This window comes from Pleurodeles waltl, chromosome 9, assembly GCF_031143425.1.
Source record: "Pleurodeles waltl isolate 20211129_DDA chromosome 9, aPleWal1.hap1.20221129, whole genome shotgun sequence".
NCBI lineage: Eukaryota > Metazoa > Chordata > Amphibia > Caudata > Salamandridae > Pleurodeles > Pleurodeles waltl.
Window position 1 is genome coordinate 412,387,286 of NC_090448.1, and position 19,139 is coordinate 412,406,424.

Sequence of the window (19,139 nt, forward strand, 5' to 3'; positions counted from 1 at the left end):
TGACGACATGGAGTGAGGCAAGCAAGCGCTATTCACTACGTCCTATCCCCATCACCTTCCTAAGTGAGTCTGGGTTGCCCATTTCTTTTAATAAAATTATTTTCGACTGCCTTTTCGTTCACATTGGTAGCAAGTTCACCCATTCCAAGATGGTCGTATAAATAGACCAATCCGGTGACTCTATTAAAGCACGTGGCAGTCGACGCTGTAAAGGGAGAGGCTTGCAACGCCTGCAGATTTTGCGTGTTATCAGGAAGGTGTTGTGGTGAGTGTTTTTAAAGGCAAAGCGCGAATGTGCAACGTCTCTCCGCCGAGTTATTGAGGAGGGCAGGGGTGCCTGAAGGGGTCCTTATAACGTAATGCGGTATCCAAAATCAACACTCTCAGGAAATTTGAATCTGACAGACAGAGTAGTAGCCAAAGGCCTCGCCGGTGTGTTGTCCCCCACCCCAAGACTTCCTGGTTCCTGAAAAAAACCTTCGTCGAAATCCAGACTCTCAGGTTTCACATAACTTTGAGATCTTCACTCACTAAAACTCTTCTACCTTGGGGACCCCTTCCCTCATGCAGCATCCCTCTGTCCAGGAGGCACGCCCTCTAATTGTAAGTCTCTCTCAGACTCGATGACCTCGCACCCAGTAAATCTGAGGCAGCTTCTCATTCGAGGACCTCTCTGGGCCGAAGACACAGCCCACAGGGGCCACCTGTCTTCTAATCGCCCAGACTCCCAGTCGTGGGACACACGGAAGATGATGGGAGGAATGCCTGCAAAAAGTTTCATCAGTGTCTTAGGGTACCATTCCAACCCATTTTTGTCACCCATTGTGCCACTCTAGACAAGAGCCTTCCTTATGCAAGCCAGCACAGAACTCACCCAGCTCCTCATGGAAACAGTCCATCTCACGGCCACACTCTCCCTTTCCATAAGGGATCACAAGGAACCCACACCTTATTTCGACGTTCTTAAGTCTCATTGGTGACATCTAGTTTGTATCCAGACACACTTGGTTCCCACTTCTAGAGAAGCCCACTGACTCAGGGAGCCACCAAACATTGAGGCCATTTGAACTTAGAGTCTTCCTTACTCCAGTGGATCCGACCTTTAGGTTCTTCCCCCAGCCATGCTAGAAGAACCATTAACATGGGGAGAGCTATATCAACTCTGTAGACCTTATCTTTTCCCAAAGAAACCACAGACAATAAGACTTTGGATGGATTATTATGACCATAAAAACCCACTCACCCACCACTTCTCTGCGGGGCCATCTACTCCTGCGAGACCTCCTTACATCTGCCAACCTTGTAGACCCTAATGGGCGACCCGCTCCTGTAAGGATTTCACTGACCTCTCTATTAGAGATTGTCCAATCTGTACATTGACAATAACCAGGGCTATGCTTGTCACTAAGCTATACACTGCTGTTGAAGCTAGTGGGATGGTGTCCAAGAAGATTAGTCCGAAGCATTCCTTTAGGAGGTGGTATCTCTGTTATTACACATCAGCCTCCTCAATACAGACTATTCTATCATTTGTACTCGGTGACACATCCTCTAGTTTAGTTATTGCTCACTGGCAGGTTGATATCCACATTTCATCTCGTTCTCTCTGTCACACAAACTATTTTACAGGTTCTTAGACTCCGTACCTACCAACAATCAGGCCACCCTGTTATACATGGCCTCTTGAGGTCTCTGGCTCTCTTTGTCGTGGTACGTAACTCGCTAAATGGCCTTTGTTGCACACTGAATGTAGAAATAACTTTGAAAAGTAATCAACAGATGAGTGATACCGAACATAATATCCAAGCAATGATTTTATAGTTGTGGACTGCGTTACTTAAACTACTAAAAAGGCAAACTTGGTTGAAAATAGGACAACCGTTATAACTTGAAATAAAGACACTGATAGCCTTCGCTTAAAAAAGATAGTGCTCAGAAGACTGCAGGAAGTAATCAACAGTTTTAAATGTACCCATAATCCTAATATGTAGTTTATGTGCGGAACTCCATGTTGAGCCATCTAGAATGTAACAGTTTCCGATAATCACTAATACCTGCTAATTTCTTCCTAAGTGAGGGTTTTTTGGAATAAAGGGGAATGGTTGATGCACAGACAGAGGAACTGTTGGATGTCTTCCAAATGTTTAATTATAGCTGGTCTGCAAGCAGTCTTGTTCTGCTGTCTTCTTTGAAGCTAGGTGGACAGTTGAGATCCTGTAGTAAACATGTATGAGCTTTTCCAGAAGTCCACTAGGTGGACACTTAATAGGGTGACTGTCTCCCTTCAAATCATTAGGCATGGTTTCCAGTGCTAGACTTTCGTGTGATAACATAATATGTTCTGGGTGCTGAACCCCTATTTTGGTTCCATTGCAATAATTAGACTCACATTTGAAAACAAAGATTTGTAGGTAAAAACTTCATAAATCGAGGACAATGGTGTACAACTCCGGTCTACGAGGGTTGAAACCATGCTAGATTTTCAGGCTAACCACTTACTTTGTAAATATTATTTTGGTTGTTAATCATGTTTGGTACGTGCTCAGCAAATGTGAAGAACAGAATGCTTCAATTAATCTCAGCCACTGGCAATTACTTCCACGCCACCTCAGTTTGGATCCAGACATAGGCAAATCACATCTGTTCGTATACTTTAGTGTGTCACCCTAAGCAAGACGGGTATTCCCAGACAAGAGTCTCATGTACACTGTGCCACTGGAACCAGGCTAAACCCGGATGATGAGTCCTAACCATGGCAAAACCGATCCTGGATTGCTTGTGTTCTGGTTCAGGGAGGACGTGGCCTGGCAGCTCAGGCTAGACTGTTCCCTTTGGAGCAGGGTCAAGGCTTATTAGCATATGGCTGGGTCCAAACGGAAGTAGCTAGTGCATAAACTAACCATGGACTGGGATGCAGTCCTGAGAAATTATCAGTGGATAAGATTAATTAAAGTATTCCATTTATCAATTCCTTGTATACTTTAGATTCTAAGGATATGCACCTAAAGTAAATAAAGAAAATAAACCTAAATGTGTAAGTAATGTAGAGATCCTCATCTGAACATTAACAGAATCTGAGAGATGCATTGAGATTCCTCTGACTTTGCTCCCTCCTACTGGGATCACACCAGAATCACCCTGACTTGGTGTACTCTGAATAAACTCTTTGATCATTGTGGACCCGCTTAAACCTCAAGAGTCTCAACTATCTCCAGACCCAAGGCCCCCCCCCCCCCTCATCTTTACCCTATGGGCATCACAAGTAACCACTGATTGAGGTGATCTCCTTTCAACGTTCTAGGCCTTTGTGACCATGATTGCCCAGACTTTTGAACAGTATCTCTGAGGCGTCTATTCAAATACTGGTAATTGAAAGGATCATTTGGGATGAATGAAAATTTGTAGAGAGCTATAACTCTCCGGACAGAGCATCCAGGTCAGTGTTTGAAATTAAAAGTATATATATGTAATGCACTTGTGCTTTGAAGTGCAGGTACTCTACCTTTCAGATGAAAAAATTGCAGGTACTCAGTACTTCTGAGTTGCTGACCATTTAACGCTTTGGTCTCTGTGCTAAAAAAAGACAGATAGGACAGGGCAGTCAATGAAAGGAAGAAAGGTCTAGTTGGTGTGAAAAAAATCAGGATTAGAGTTTTTTTTTTTTGGGAAATGGTTTATGAAGGTGCCACGCATACCTTCAAATGAAGCTTACCTAGAGTTTGGCAGCCAAAAAGGCAAAAGTGTGGCACAAATGTGGTTGGTAATCTGAATGAACAGGGCACTGGAGGATCTGTGGGAGCGACCAGGCTCATTGGGTCTTCTTTAAGGTATACAGGGCCTTTTTTTGCAGAAAGGACAATAAGTTAGATTAAGTGCTCTGACACAGCCGAAATCTCAGCTCAAGGAAAGATCACTGTACAACTTGACTCGTAGGTTTCGAACCATGGTAGAAGGGGAAGGCAGTTGATCAAGCAGGCTGCCCACAAAGAATGGGGCCATATGGTATTAGGTTTAGCAATGATGAGCGTCTGACTTTTGCCAGAGTTTAATTTAGGACATAAGTCCTTCATCCAGTTGATGACAGAAATGAGGCACTGTTTGAACGAAAGCTGAGTAGCAGAGATGTAGGAAATGGACACAATCATTTCTGTCTTATCTGCATTAGAGAAAGCCTTGTACCCAAATGACTGAACTAAATTGGTCAACTGGGCCATGTGTATGTATGTGTGTGTGTATATATGTATGTATGTGTGTGTATATATGTATGTATGTGTGTGTGTGTGTATATATATGTATATATGTGTGTGTGTATATATGTATGTGTATATATATATGTGTGTGTGTGTATATATATATATATATGTGTGTGTATATATATATATATGTGTGTGTGTGTGTATATATATATATATATATATATGTATGTGTGTATATATATATATGTATATATATATGTTAGAGTTGGGCTCACTGACGAACCTCGAAGGGTGCCACAATTTAGTGCAGAAGGAGGCGATTTGAAAAGGGGCATAGTGACTAACTAGGAACTGACGGGGAGAAAAAAACACTGCTGCTTTAAAGCAGAACTGCAAATGCCAAGACTTGAGCTTCTGCAGCAAACTAGTGTGCAAGACCGTATCAAACTCCGCAAACATGCCAGCAACATTAAGGCTGTAGAGCCCTCTGACCCAGAATCGCTCTAGTGTTAGTGTGTTCTGAGACTGCCAGCAGTGCCGGTTCTGTACTGTGCTGTGGGCGGAATCTAGATTGGGATATGTGAGGTAGGGAGTTGGCTTCCAAGTATTCAGAAAGATGGACCTTGTCCAATTTTACAGTATCTTGGAAAAAACAAGAAGTAGAATATAGGCCTATAATTGGCCATGTTCTCAAGAAACACAGAGCTGATCCAGCAGAAGGACAATCCGAGCTTGTTTCCGCGTACCAGGAACTATAGCTGTCGTGAGAGATGTATTGAACAAGCCGACATAGTATAGGGCATATGGTGTCTTAACACTGTACCAAAAATGTGTGTGGGTGGAGTGCGGGGGATTTCAATTGTTAACAGGTAACCTTGATTTGAGGATGTGAGGGTAGCAGTATCTGCCCAAGTAGACATGTAGAAAAAAAAAACTAGCTAGAGAGGCGCCCAAGGGCTTGGCAGTAAGTGCTTTCATGCAAAGAAAATCGTCAATAGGTAACTATTCCACACAATACAGTTTAGTAATTTTAATCTTGGAAATATGATTCAAAGGTTCTCACAAATAGAATTTGACAGGTGGATAAGCTGGTGAAAGGCAAGGGGGTAAAAGCAGAGATTTGAAGATGAAGGAAATTTCTCTGTAAGCATTTTTCACTTGTTTGATTGAATTACTTTAGAATGCGTCTCGAATGGACCGAATAAGCCTTTGATAACTAAACATTTTTTTACAGAACAGTCTTTAATAGAGTCACGGTCACAATTAGTTCTTCACTTCATCTCCAAACGTCTGGAATGCACTTTGACGTATGTAAAGAGTCCACAAACCAAAGTGCTGACTCTGTCATATGTGGGACTCTGCTTGTTTTCAGAGGCAATCTTATCAAAAGTTAACAAGAGCCCAGAGTTAATTCTTGGAGCATCAGAGTAAATCTGTCCACAGAGAGGGATGGGGATCCTTGAGAGGAGTTTCTAGGTTGGTCTGAGTTGCCTTAGAGAATGCTTGTGAGGTTTTTTTTAGAAGATGCGCCTGGCAGTTGGGCTTGATGACAGAACATGTATAAGGGGTTGCATAGTTGTTGGACAAGATTAGGGGAACGGAACTAGATACATGCAGAGTAACTATGTTGGAGAAAATTATGTCAGTGGTATGACCTGTTGTATGGGTGGTGGAGACCAACAGTAAGGATAGGTTTAGTGCAGAAAGTGAATCTAAAAGCATGGTTGTTTCTGGAATAGACATCTTTTCCACATAAGTGTTAAAATTGCAGAGAAGCTGGGGTATTCAATAATTAAAAAGTGCTTGAACCTCTGCTAATGAGTTTCTAAAAGTGGATGACCAGCCCTGTGGGACCCTAAATAAAGGCGTCTTGAAAAGAAAATGTAGAGCCTTTTTTGAGGGTAAGGATCATCCCTTCCCTTCAAGGAGGTTGTGAAGATTGAACACAGAGCATCCAAAATTGAATTGGGAGCTCATTGTTTGATGCGAAGGCCTTGTTAAGCTATAGTTCTGCCAGAAAAACCGCATCAGTGTTTGTGGAGGAGATGGAGTCAAAAATATCAAGACAATGTTTGGGAAGTGAATTTATAGTTATAAGAAAGACATTTAGACTGCCACTGATGGTATGCTAGGGTCTTTCTGTAGGGCATTGAGTTAGTTATGAACGTTATGTGCAGGAGTTAGTGACCGTTTTACGCTGAGGCCTTTCTGCATGAATAGTGGAATGAGTGACCTAGTATTTTAGTGATGTGTTGTAGGTTAGAAGCTGGCATTTGCGTTGTTCTGTCACAGTTAAGTTTCATATTGTATTGTGATGGGGGGCAGGGGTTTATTGCCTTGTACCCAGTGTAGGTGCTATTTTTAGTACTTCTTCTTGGTTGCTGTGGTATTTTGGTGAAGGTGGTAGCAGAAACCAAGATGATGATGTTTGTTCATGTTGGTGCTTTATTCATTATAAAAGTGAGACAATATCAAATATGATGCCTGCAGAAAGTCTCTCCTTTTTTTAGATAAAAGCCCTTTCCACAGTAACACATTTAGGCCCACACCTCTAACGGGAAATCACAAACCTCAGGGTCCTGCATACAGTTCATGATTTGTTGTTAATCAACTTGGAGTTCATTGTATTAGTGATGGCTGTGGTCTTCTGGGGATATGTTGAGGTTGACTTTATAAAACTGGATAGCTGAATCGCATGGAGGAAGTGTTAATTTGGTTTGTAGGGAGGACTATGTTTTTGCGGTTTGCCTGGAAGCTGTAATCCTCATCATAACACTTATATTGCAGACTCTACCTTCAGGGGTCTCGTGACACTAATCCTCCTTGCAGTAGTTATACCGGCAAAGGATTTCTTAGCTTTAAAATGTATCTTCAAGGGACATTGGAACCTGGCTTTATCGGTCCTGCTTGCTACAATATATGGGTATCCTGATTACAGGCAGGACATGTGATTTAAGCTTAGCGAAAGCCCCATCAATTTATGAGCTAATACTGGGAACTAAGGCCAAGGGATTGGCTTTCGAAAAACATTGAACCCAGCTATTATAAAAAGACAAAGTTAAAGATTTTACAAGGGGCATATAGGCTATGGAGACAAATTAAGAGGCTATAGGGGATCACAAAATTTAGTTATTAAACACCTCTTTGAGGCTCACCCGCCATACCTGCTGTATTCCACGACACAGTTGGCAGAAGGTTGGCACAAAATGGTATCACTGTGCTGGGTGATATTTTTGAGTAAGGGCAGCTGTATTCTTTTGGTGAGCTTCAGATTCTGTATTTTGGTAATAAACTGAATACGAAATAATTCTCAATTAACCGTGTCCTCTTGGTGGAAGCAATCGATAAGCAGGCTAGGGCAGTCCATAGCTTGTTAATAAATGAACTGGCTGATGATTTGGAGCTCCAAAAGGGAAACCAGACTTGGGGCAGAAGGACTGCTTCTTCAGTAGTCGCTAGATATTGGCAGGAACATTATTGCTGACAGCTTGGTTAAAGAGCCAACATTTTAAGACCATATTTGATATTTTTTATACCCCGGCTAAGCTGTATAAATGTAGCAGAAGATCCAATAATAGCTGCCATTGATGTGGGACAGACGAGGCTTAAATTGTGCATACGTTTTTTCCGTGTCCTGCAATGGCTTCTTTTTTACTGATTGTTGGTACCTCCATTAGATTGGTTATCAGGGAACAGGTTCAAATTACTACTCCACTGATGCTATTAGGGGTAGTTAAAGATACTGCTGGTATTGAGTCTTTAAACAAAGAGCCATATTTTGTATTAATCGCCATGGCAGTTGTACGAATGTGTACTGCATCTAGTTGGTTAAACTCAGAGCACCGAACGTTTGCAGCAAGGAGGACTAGGCTGTTGGCAATATACAATCTAGAAATAAATCTTTACGAGTGCACAGGTTAGAAGGCTGAGAAGGGTGGGTCCGGATTTGGCTGCCGAATACTGAGTGCATAGAGAGTGTGAACTAATGTTAAGAAAAGCAGGGGATTCGGGTAGCTGGGGGTTGACTTGGATGGATTTGATTTGACTGTAATCAGGGAAGCCTCAGCTCACCTGAACCCATATGATATTTATGCCTCCCGCTAATTGCATCCGCTCTATTGAGTGTTCGCTTTTCTCCCAATCCCGAACCTAGAAGTTTATAGGATTGAATCCCTGCTATTATCGATGAAATTTAGTGGCTCTTAAACAAGTATCAAAATGTTGGAAGAATGCCCTTTTTTTTTTTTTTTTTTTTTTTTTTTTTTTTTAAATTTCAGGATGTGTAGGTGATGTGTACTTTGACTTGTTGACGCTCTTTTCATGCATCCGCAGTTTAATGGATTGTCAACAAAGGAATATTGGCACTCTTGTTCTGTTGTTTATCCGTTGCCTTGATCTCTTTCGCACTAGCTATGCACTTGTACTTTTTTTGCTATATGCACTATCTAAAATACTGTGTATGCTCTATGAAAGGATACGCGGTATAACAGCCCCCTGCCTGTCTTTAGTCACTGCCTTGATCCATCGTGTAGTGGCCATGCATCTTCACGTTTTCAGCTATCTGCACCCTCGGAGTACTGTATGCCATTTGTTTTTTGGAAAAGTTAGCGGTGCAATAGCTCTGGTTCGGACTCGTTTTGCATACTGTGTTCGATACAGGAATTTAATACTGTTTTTTTGTTTGCTGTTAATGACTTGTGTATTGTACACTGTTCTTTTTGAAATATAAAAAAAAAAAGTACCATGATTTTGCTTGCCCTGTCTTAACCCCTTCACTGTCAGTTAATGATGGATCAGAGGAAAGTGGTGCCACTCGTATTCTTTGAATGGAATATGTCAGCAGTCTATCCTAGACTATTACAGTAGTCAGCTGCAAATATATTAAAATTTAACTATTGTCAGTCATATGTCGAATAGAGAAGATTGGCAGCATTTTACATAGCAAAAGTGTAATATAGGCCAAATTTGTGGGGACTTCTAGAAGTCGAACATTACAGCCAGGACCTGGACAGTGACTAAGATGGCGAACGGCCAAGGATCGCTGATGTCAGCGTTGCATTGTTAACTGAAAACCACCACCTCCGTTTCTCTCTGTTGTTGATTGAACTTTGTGTTTTTTAATGGTGTTCAAACATGATTATATTGGTCTTGAGGTAATATATTAGCAAGGTTTTTAGCTATTTGGCACAATTATATCGAGGAAACGGCTGTAATGGATCATATTATCTGCTATTTTGTATGTAATGTTGTTTTTATTGTACTTTTATGGTCTAAATCTAGACCGAATGAAGATATTTTGATGATGATCGAACTGTCATCAGTTCAGGTTCGTCCATGATTGAATAATGAAATTGCGTGCTTTGGGGCGGCAAGAAGCCGGGAGTATTGTTTCATGACCTTTGTCTGTTTTGCACTCAATTTGTTTGTTGACAGCAGCACTGAGAAACGAAACTCCTGAGTGAGTAAACCAAGGAACTGGGGAGGTTGAGGGACGGAGATTAAAAAGAATGGGTATGTAGAGACATTTTCCTTACATGAAAGTACGTAGATGTGACTGGTGAACTAGTGCAGAAAGCGCGCTGGTCGCATTGTTCACACTGTTACCTAAGCAGAGTCATTTCTTTTGGCTCTCCCCTAAGTACGTTCCCTCTCCAGAAAGAACATTAATCGCAAGTTATTTTGACATTTTTACATCATATGCGCTCTAATCTGCTTAGTACATGTTCTTTGCAGCAGCCATATAAACCCTGTGCGCTACCTTATAGTGACTCCAAGCTTCCACTAAACCAAAGTACATTCTTTTTCCAGAAAGAACAAAAATCTCCAGTTAATTCGACATTTTTACATCATGTACAGCATGCACATTAATCCTCTGCGCTATTTTATGATGACTCCAAGCTTCCACTAGACTAAAGTATTCCCTCTCCAGAAAGAACAATAATTGCCAGAGGTATTTTCAATTTTTTTACATTAGATGCACTCTGTAATTTGCCTAGTGCATGTTCTTTGCAGCCAGCATATTAACCCTGTGCTACCTTATGATGACTCCAAGCTTCCACTAGACAAATGTACGTTCTCTCTCCAGAACGAACATAAATCTGCATAGCGCTTTAAAGCTATTTTCTGCTCTGAAGATGAGTTTTTTTTTTTTTTTTTTCTTCTTTTTTTGGGCCGCCAGGAATAATGAGATATTTTGTTTAAGCAATATTACAACTTTACTGAACTCCTTAATAAATGCCTTTTGAAATTTCTGCACTTCGGCCGCTTCCAAACCCTGTGCAGTCAGCCAACCCCAGCTCATGAGCTGTAGCCGCAGTCCATGATGAAAACAGGTAAGTTGCTGAAATCCTGGCTTTGCTGTGTTTTTACTGCGATACACTACTATTCAAGAGGGCATTCCAACTGTAATATCTTAAAGTTGGAAGCCAGCCCTTGAAGTAGTATTCCTGGAGTTTCCAGTTCCCCAGTTTGAAACATGATTTACGCGTTTAGTTTGTTTCTGCTTTACATTCTAGGAACTTGTAGTTTTATAAAGTGATACAAGCTAGAATTCAGCCCTTGGAGTAGTATTCGTAGAGTTGTCCAGCTCCCTAGTTCGATGCGTGATTAGCTCAGTTAGTTTGTTTCTGCTTTGCATTTTATGACTTGAAGTTTTATTTTTATAACGTAATACAAGCTTCAAATACAAGTCAGAAACCTGACTAGATGAACTACACGCGTTTCAGTCTGTGAAACTTGAGCTGTGTGTGAATGTATTAATAAAACTAACCTTGAGGAGAGATTATGGCTGATTATGCTGTACAGTGGTCAATATTTTATAACTAATATTTCAGTTCGAGACTCAGGATCTTTAATGTCATGTGAGATGGCTCTCTTCAAGCTTGTGAAAAAATCTTAAGGGTTTAGTTCGACTCCCCAGATTGTAGCGAAGGGACAGTAATCCGGTAAGCATGTATTCTCGGAGTACAATTATTATTTTTTTGCTTGCGGGCAATGTCGCTTGTACTATCTACCAAGTAAATGTGCTGCACCTGGTAGTAGTTTGTGTTTGAAGGGCCTTGTTTGAAAAGATATTCCAGTAGGCCTACTAACCCTTTAGTTATGTGCAGGGCCAGTGGAATTATGTGGCAGAAAGGACCGAAATATGTGTCAGGGTTGACCAATTAATGTGGTAAAGAAGCCAAGTTATGCATTTACAATGCCAATAGCTCCAACTCGGGTAAATGTGAGACCTATTGTGTTGCAAGCGCTTATTTTCTTCTTCTCCCAGTGCGCTTGGTTATCCTGCTAGCACACTGGAGGTGCTCCCTCCAATGCTGCAAGCACTCCAGATGTGCTCCCTTTTTAACCATCCTCAGACATCCGAGATGGGCTCCGATGTCTTGGAGGTACGCAAGGCTCTTTGAGAGAGTGACTGCTCCTTGGATAAGCCACCTGGCATGTAGACGTGTTATGTTCTCCTTCTGTAAAGTAGATGCATTAAGTGGGTGGGGAAATCTAGACAGCCCAGGTTTCCTTTTCTCCATTACATGGGTTGTGGTGGCCTCCTTGACTCCTGAATCCACATCATGTGAGTTGCTCGCACTGGTCTAAATGTGCTAGGGCAGTGAGCTGATGAAAACTATCCAACAGTAGTGGAGAAAATGCCCCCCTTTGATTGAAAGAATCTTAGAACATTTAAAAATTGCAGACTTTGTGGCTGACTGAAGGCTGCCTCCTTGGTCACCAGAGGAATATACATGTGGTCCCTCAAGCCAGGTCTTTGTTCACTGTCTGACTCAACACCAACAAAGCCTATGCACCAGCTTCACAAGAGAAGACAAGCAAACCAGGAGCGCAACCTCTGCATGATTACTTTTTTCCCACCAGATATGACCTAAGTCCTATAAAGCCTATTCATTCACCCAGTTGCTTACATGTGACAAGAATGAACACCTACCTACCTCTGAGTGTAAGAGGATTGCACCTTACGGGTATGGCCTGAGTGATGAGATAAGTGCAGATGTCGAGTTGACTGGAAGTACCTGCGCTGGGATACCTCGACAGATTGAGTCTGTCCCAGAGCCATGTGTTCTCCACAGGTGACCTATCCAGAGGAGACGTAAAGATTCCTGGGTTGGGGAGCTGCTTCATTTCCTTTAGAAGAGTGAGTATGCTCTGACTTCAGCGCTCTTTGTGTTTGTTGGCAACCTACCTGTACCTACCTTCTTTTCTGTCCAGTGGAATTGGGAGAACAGTTTATCAAAACATGATATGGGTCCAATCCCACCGACCACAGGAGGTCACTGTAATTGTGGGGGTTGTTAGAAACATCTTTCTTATTGCTACAGTTCTTGAAATATTGCTAGTTGAAGAAGGAGGTAGCTATTGTTTCATCCAGTGTCCCTGACCTATGATTGCCCTTACCACTATAAAATCTTGACTGGGGACAATGGTTTGTAAGATAGAAACCCCCACCACCAATACTTAATGCACACCAAGTGTAAGGAGAATAAGAGTAGTAAATACTTGTGACGTTGTTTCTCAGGTCCCGAAAGTGCTACTGCCTTTTGGCTTTCTTTGTGGATTAGTTTTCAGTGTACTGTTTACCATACCAGCTATTAAAGTCTGTATCCTTTCCTTAATGCACAGCACTACTTTAGTGCTACTTAGCGTTGTGCTTATTTTGAGTTCCTAAGCTCCACCTCCTGTAATAAGCCTTGACTGTTACTCCTCTCTATCTCGAGAGAGTCAAGTCTTAAAAGTAAGTAACTGGCAATTTAGATTTTTCTCCATTAGTATTGTGGTGGTAAATGACATTAGCTCTACCATTACCCAGTAGCTCCTGACTACCCCAGAAAATACCTCTCACCATGACACTGGGCTGTCCCTTAAGTGTGGCCTCCACCCTGCATCCTCAGTGGTGGGAGGCTAGCATCATGATTCTTAGTAGGAAGCCCCATCCTGGGAAAGGCTTTCCAGAAAGATGCCATGAACCTTTGGGGATACAAGATATGGAGGCCAGCCTTAAGCAGGCATGAGATGCAGGCAGATTGCCCCAGATATTTTTGAACTCTAGACCTTCTCTACTATTCCATGTTGAGTTGGGGAGGAATGGTAAAATTTGAGTTGGTGCTACTCCTACTAGGCATTCAGTGGGAGGGATACACAGCTAGTCACCCATATGCCACTAAGGTGGTTGGATGGAACTGCAAGCAACCAAGAACACTTGCTGAGATGAAAGCTCCTCTCGCCTGCCATTTACATTTTGCCTGGTTAGCCATGATTCTTCATCCTGTGAACCCGCCTACCCCTCCCAAGAAATTTGCACTAGTTGATCCTGTTTCTTTACTGAGCTTAAAAAAGTACATTTGAATTTTGAGGTTCAGTCATTAACCTCCATGGGCCTCCTGGATAGAAATCTCTGCTGCACTTTATGGCACCGCTTAAGATTTTAAGCTATTATCCAAGACTGAGACCAGCTCATTTCTTTCACGGATAAAATCAGGTTCCCTCCTCAGTTCTTGTACCCCTGCCTATTCTTATTAGCCTCACAGATCTTCCTCATCTTCGGCTCCACCCCCTCTGCATGGGATGACTCTTGGTGGCCTGCCACTCTCGGAACCACTCCGACTCCCACCGACTACGCACACAATTCATCTTTGACCTCTCACTATCCATGACCCAGCAACACCATGCCATCTCTCCTCCTGCTTCAGCACCCTCCGCATGCTCCGAAAGATCTACAAATGGATACCTACCGAAACCAGAAGAACAGTCACCCAAGCTCTCATAAGCAGCAAGCTGGACTATAACAATGCCCTCTACACAGGAACCACGGCCAAACTCCTGGACAAGTTGCAGCCTCTTCTGAACGCCTCCGCACGCCTCATCCTGGACATCCCGGGCCACGGCCACATCACAGACCACCTGAAAAACCTGCACTGGCTCCCAGTCAACAAGAGAATCCCCTTCAAACTCCTCATCCACGCTCACAAAGCACTGCACATCACCGGACCAGAATACTTCAACAGACGACTCTCGTTCTACACCCCAGCATCTCCGCTCCACCGACCTCGCTCTCTCAACCGTCCCACGCATCCGCAGAACTACATCCGGCGGTAGATCATTCTCGCACCTCGCCGCCAAACGTGGAACACTCTTCCCACCGACCTGCGCCAGACCAAAGACCTTCTTACCTTCAGGAAACTTCTAAAGACCTGGCTGTTGGAGCAGTGGCAGCACCTTTCCACCATCCCCCCCCCTTCTCTGCCCTCCCCTGCTCTGTGCCTTGAGACCCTCACTGGTGAGTTTTGCACTTTACAAATTCCTGATTGATTGATTGATTGAGATCTTAGTGTCTGTCCTGATAACTCTTTGTAATGCCTCTCTTCACCAGTCATCGGTTCCTGTGACCTGGAAACAAACGCAGGTGTTGCCTCGCTTGAAAAAGCCTTCAGCTGACCCTCACAATCCCTTCCACTATCTCCCTAATTCACAGTTACCCTGCTAGCTAAACTCCTTGCTCATAGAGAAAACACTCAATAAATAGATTTCTGAAAGGATTGAAATCTGTTCCTTTCTGGTTGCCTTTCAGTCAGTCAAGTGTATTTTTAGAGTGCAACGAACACCTAAATTGGTTTCTTGTCGCTTGTGTGTTCATGCTTGTCAAAGTTCTGAAACCGTTTTGCTTGCTGCTACTGACAATCTGAGGATGATCTTGGCTCTGCCCTACTTGTCATAGTTGATCTCTTGGAAGCTTTAATCTATACTACGTCTCATGCCACTCTTCTCTCACACCTTTTTCTTTATTGGCATTTTCAGGAAAGCACTTGAATTATTCTGTTCTTCCCAGAGTCTATTCTTCTGACATCTACAACACAAGCTGTCTACTTTCTTTCTTTTCGCTGCTCCATCCATTTGTGGAGTCCCTCAGGAATTACCACTTCATCATTTACATTTCCCATTGTGCCTTGTTAGTTCGCTTTCTTGGTTTTGAGATTGTCTACTATGCAGAGGATAGTCAAATTATTGTTTCTATTTCTAAGAATGTCTCTGGCACTCGGGCCAAATTTGGCATATGGATGTCATCCGTTACCATTTGGATGAAAGTTAACTGCTAGAACTGAATTGCGATAAAACAGATTTTTGTATTTTAAGCTCTTGTATTCTTGGTCCACTTGCTAGTGGCTGTCCAATCTAGGGCCACTGACCACAACTGTTTCATCTTCCAGAGATCTATGAGTTCTTGTTAATAAGGTCTTTTCTAAGGTCCAGCAAAGTACCCAAGTTGCTGCCTCTTGTTTTGCTATCCAGGGAGGGCAGAATTATTAGGCAAGTTGTATTTTTGAGGATTAATTTTATTATTGAACAACAACCATGTTCTCAATGAACCCAAAAAACTCATTAATATCAAAGCTGAATATTTTTGGAAGTAGTTTTTAGTTTGTTTTTAGTTTTAGCTATGTTAGGGGGATATCTGTGTGTGCAGGTGACTATTACTGTGCATAATTATTAGGCAACTTAACAAAAAAAAATATATACCCATTTCAATTATTTATTATTACCAGTGAAACCAATATAACATCTCAACATTCACAAATATACATTTCTGACATTCAAAAACAAATCAGTGACCAATATAGCCACCTTTCTTTGCAAGGACACTCAAAAGCCTGCCATCCATGGATTCTGTCAGTGTTTTGATCTGTTCACCATCAACATTGCGTGCAGCAGCAACCACAGCCTCCCAGACACTGTTCAGAGAGGTGTACTGTTTTCCCTCCTTGTAAATCTCACATTTGATGATGGACCACAGGTTCTCAATGGGGTTCAGATCAGGTGAACAAGGAGGCCATGTCATTAGATTTCCTTCTTTTATACCCTTTCTTGCCAGCCACGCTGTGGAGTACTTGGACGCGTGTGATGGAGCATTGTCCTGCATGAAAACCATGTTTTTCTTGAAGGATGCAGACTTCTTCCTGTACCACTGCTTGAAGAAGGTGTCTTCCAGGAACTGGCAGTAGGACTGGGAGTTGAGCTTGACTCCATCCTCAACCCGAAAAGGCCCCACAAGCTCATCTTTGATGATACCAGCCCAAACCAGTACTCCACCTCCACCTTGCTGGCGTCTGAGTCGGACTGGAGCTCTCTGCCCTTTACCAATCCAGCCACGGGCCCATCCATCTGGCCCATCAAGACTCACTCTCATTTCATCAGTCCATAAAACCTTAGAAAAATCAGTCTTGAGATATTTCTTGGCCCAGTCTTGACGTTTCAGCTTGTGTGTCTTGTTCAGTGGTGGTCGTCTTTCAGCCTTTCTTACCTTGGCCATGTCTCTGAGTATTGCACACCTTGTGCTTTTGGGCACTCCAGTGATGTTGCAGCTCTGAAATATGGCCAAACTGGTGGCAAGTGGCATCGTGGCAGCTGCACGCTTGACTTTTCTCAGTTCATGGGCAGTTATTTTGCGCCTTGGTTTTTCCACACGCTTCTTGCGACCCTGTTGACTATTTTGAATGAAACGCTTGATTGTTCGATGATCACGCTTCAGAAGCTTTGCAATTTTAAGAGTGCTGCATCCCTCTGCAAGATATCTCACTATTTTTGACTTTTCTGAGCCTGTCAAGTCCTTCTTTTGACCCATTTTGCCAAAGGAAAGGAAGTTGCTTAATAATTATGCACACCTGATATAGGGTGTTGATGTCATTAGACCACACCCCTTCTCATTACAGAGATGCACATCACCTAATATGCTTAATTGGTAGTAGGCTTTTGAGCCTATACAGCTTGGAGTAAGACAACATGCATAAAGAGGATGATGTGGTCAAAATACTAATTTGCCTAATAATTCTGCACTCCCTGTACTCAAGATGGCGAGGAACATTTTTAATTTTCTTCCACTATCTAGCTGTACGATTGTTACACAATTTCTCACTACATCTCATTTAGACTACGACAATTCCTTGGACATAGACATTTCAACATCTTTCTTGTAAAGACCTCTTGTCTAATTTTGAACCTTCCAAGGAACTCAGACACCTTTACTCATCTTCATGATTTCCATTGGTTCACAGCCCAGAAACATGCTTGTTTTAAAGTACTCTGTTTTTGCTTTCAGGGCTCTAAATTTCCGGGCCCACTATACTTATGGAAAAAAAACTGTCAACGTATTGTTTCTACCATGTTTTATGATCTTCATGCTTGGTCTAAGCCACTATCACATATCAGTCATTCTCATACGAGTGACCACTCTTCTTATCTAAAGGACAAAAAAGGGACAAATTACCTTCTTCTCTAAGTCAGCTCACTAATTTTTATATGATCCAAAAAAAAAAGTGAAAACTTTTTTTTTTTATTTCAGCAGCCCTAAATTGACACCATAGCTCCCTTTCCCAATGTCAGCATTACCGGTTGTGAAGATGCCCTTTCTTGGTAACAGTCAAGCTACATGTGGGTGTGGCCTGGGAACATGGCCGATAGGACGTGAGCCTCCAAGCTCCCGGCCAGCAATAGAGAATAATCCTGCTACATCACCGTAGCACATGTCTCCTTGGGGCAGAATAAGGTGCGGTTGCTTGCTCTTGTGACCCCTCCCCCCCCCGGTATCCAGAACATGGCAGATGAGTTGTCGGATCCGCCGCAACAAAGAGTGGAGGTGGAGACTGGGTCCCGTTGGGCATGGCCTTGATGCGGGCATCAGCCCCCAGCATTATGCCTGACTCACAGCAGCTCCCCGAAGAGAAGCAACTACTTTGCATGCATTCTACTTAACCCATGTTCCCAGCACTGCAAGACCAAGTGAATTCCAATGTTGCGGAAAGCACCAGTCGCAGCGAGGGCAGCGGCTGTGGGTGGCTACTAAAGACTAGGCCTCATTGAACTGAGCCTGAGTGTGAACCGTGCCCTAGAACACACCCGGACTTCTAATGATCTGGGGACTGAGCTGCATTCCCCGAGCGTCTGTGTGACTCATGCCCTCTGAAGGCTGTGGGGGTGGAAATTGGCTACGCACCTGACCACCAGCATCGGAGAGGCCCTGATTAGCTTCACCCTCCCTGGCTAGAAAATTCAGCATTGCGGCCCACATTGGCATATGGCAACCCTGGATCAGCTGCATGTTGCGGACCTGGGAAGTGATGGCAGCCAGAACCTGTAAATACCTGCAGCACATGGTGGCAAGTAAGCAGCTTAGCGGCCCACAGAAGTATCGCTGGCACAGCCGTTGGTTGGTGCGGCCTGAGTTACTCTAGAAGGGAGGAAGGACTGTTTACACTGAGATAATCCACTCCTGGTCATCAGAATTCCATGGGGGGGAACTTGAGACCGGGGCTAGATCACACGCATCACCAAACTGAGGGGGTCCTGCACAGGTACCTGCCTAGTCTTGCCTCTGCCTCTAACAGATGTCTTAATTGAACTAAAATTGAAGGGCCTGCTTCACATTTCAGGCCTGCACAGAGGCCACCAGGGACCTGCATCCGATACATCTTGACTTCCTGGGAGTGAGCCCTGAGTCGCTGGGGGTTGAAGGACCCCTCTCCCCCCGTCCAACCCCCCATCCCCCCCTCTGCAACAAACATACTGCCAATAAAGTTGCACAGCAGGTCATTGCCACAGAAGCGCCATGCCATGTTCAACATACCTTTCCTCCTGACAGGTTGTGAGGCCCAGGTGGAAGCATCACACTGGCAGACCAGGCACTTCTCCTCCCCTGGCGTCACCAGCCCTGTGTAGCGCCCTACCAGCCAAACTGAGTAGCCCACAAGCACGGACTCTGCAGACGGCCTTGATCAGCGACAAAGCCTACATCTACAGAACTGGGGGATAACTGCCACAAATCTTGACCACTTGTATTTACCTGTGGGTGTCTTGCATTAGAGGGTCCTCCTGTGGGCCATATATAATCAGCATATATTGATGTGGGCCTGGTGGCAATGAGCCTGGGTCACTGCAGAAACTATC

At 43.3% G+C, this 19,139-nt stretch overlaps 1 protein-coding gene across 5 annotated transcripts in view; it reads left to right on the plus strand.

Moving 5' to 3' along the window:
• Positions 1 to 194: 194 nt before the first annotated feature.
• The window catches only part of BSCL2 (BSCL2 lipid droplet biogenesis associated, seipin), a 236,476-nt gene continuing 217,531 nt past the window's right edge, over positions 195 to 19,139 (plus strand). For 3 of the 5 annotated variants that reach the window (XR_011198731.1, XM_069207185.1, XM_069207189.1), the window contains exon 1: positions 201 to 265. The gene's annotated coding sequence lies outside the window, so the exon portion shown is untranslated. Of the gene's footprint in view, positions 266 to 9,629; positions 9,708 to 19,139 lie in introns of all 5 variants that reach the window. The other 2 variants (XM_069207188.1, XR_011198732.1) reach the window with 2 other exon arrangements.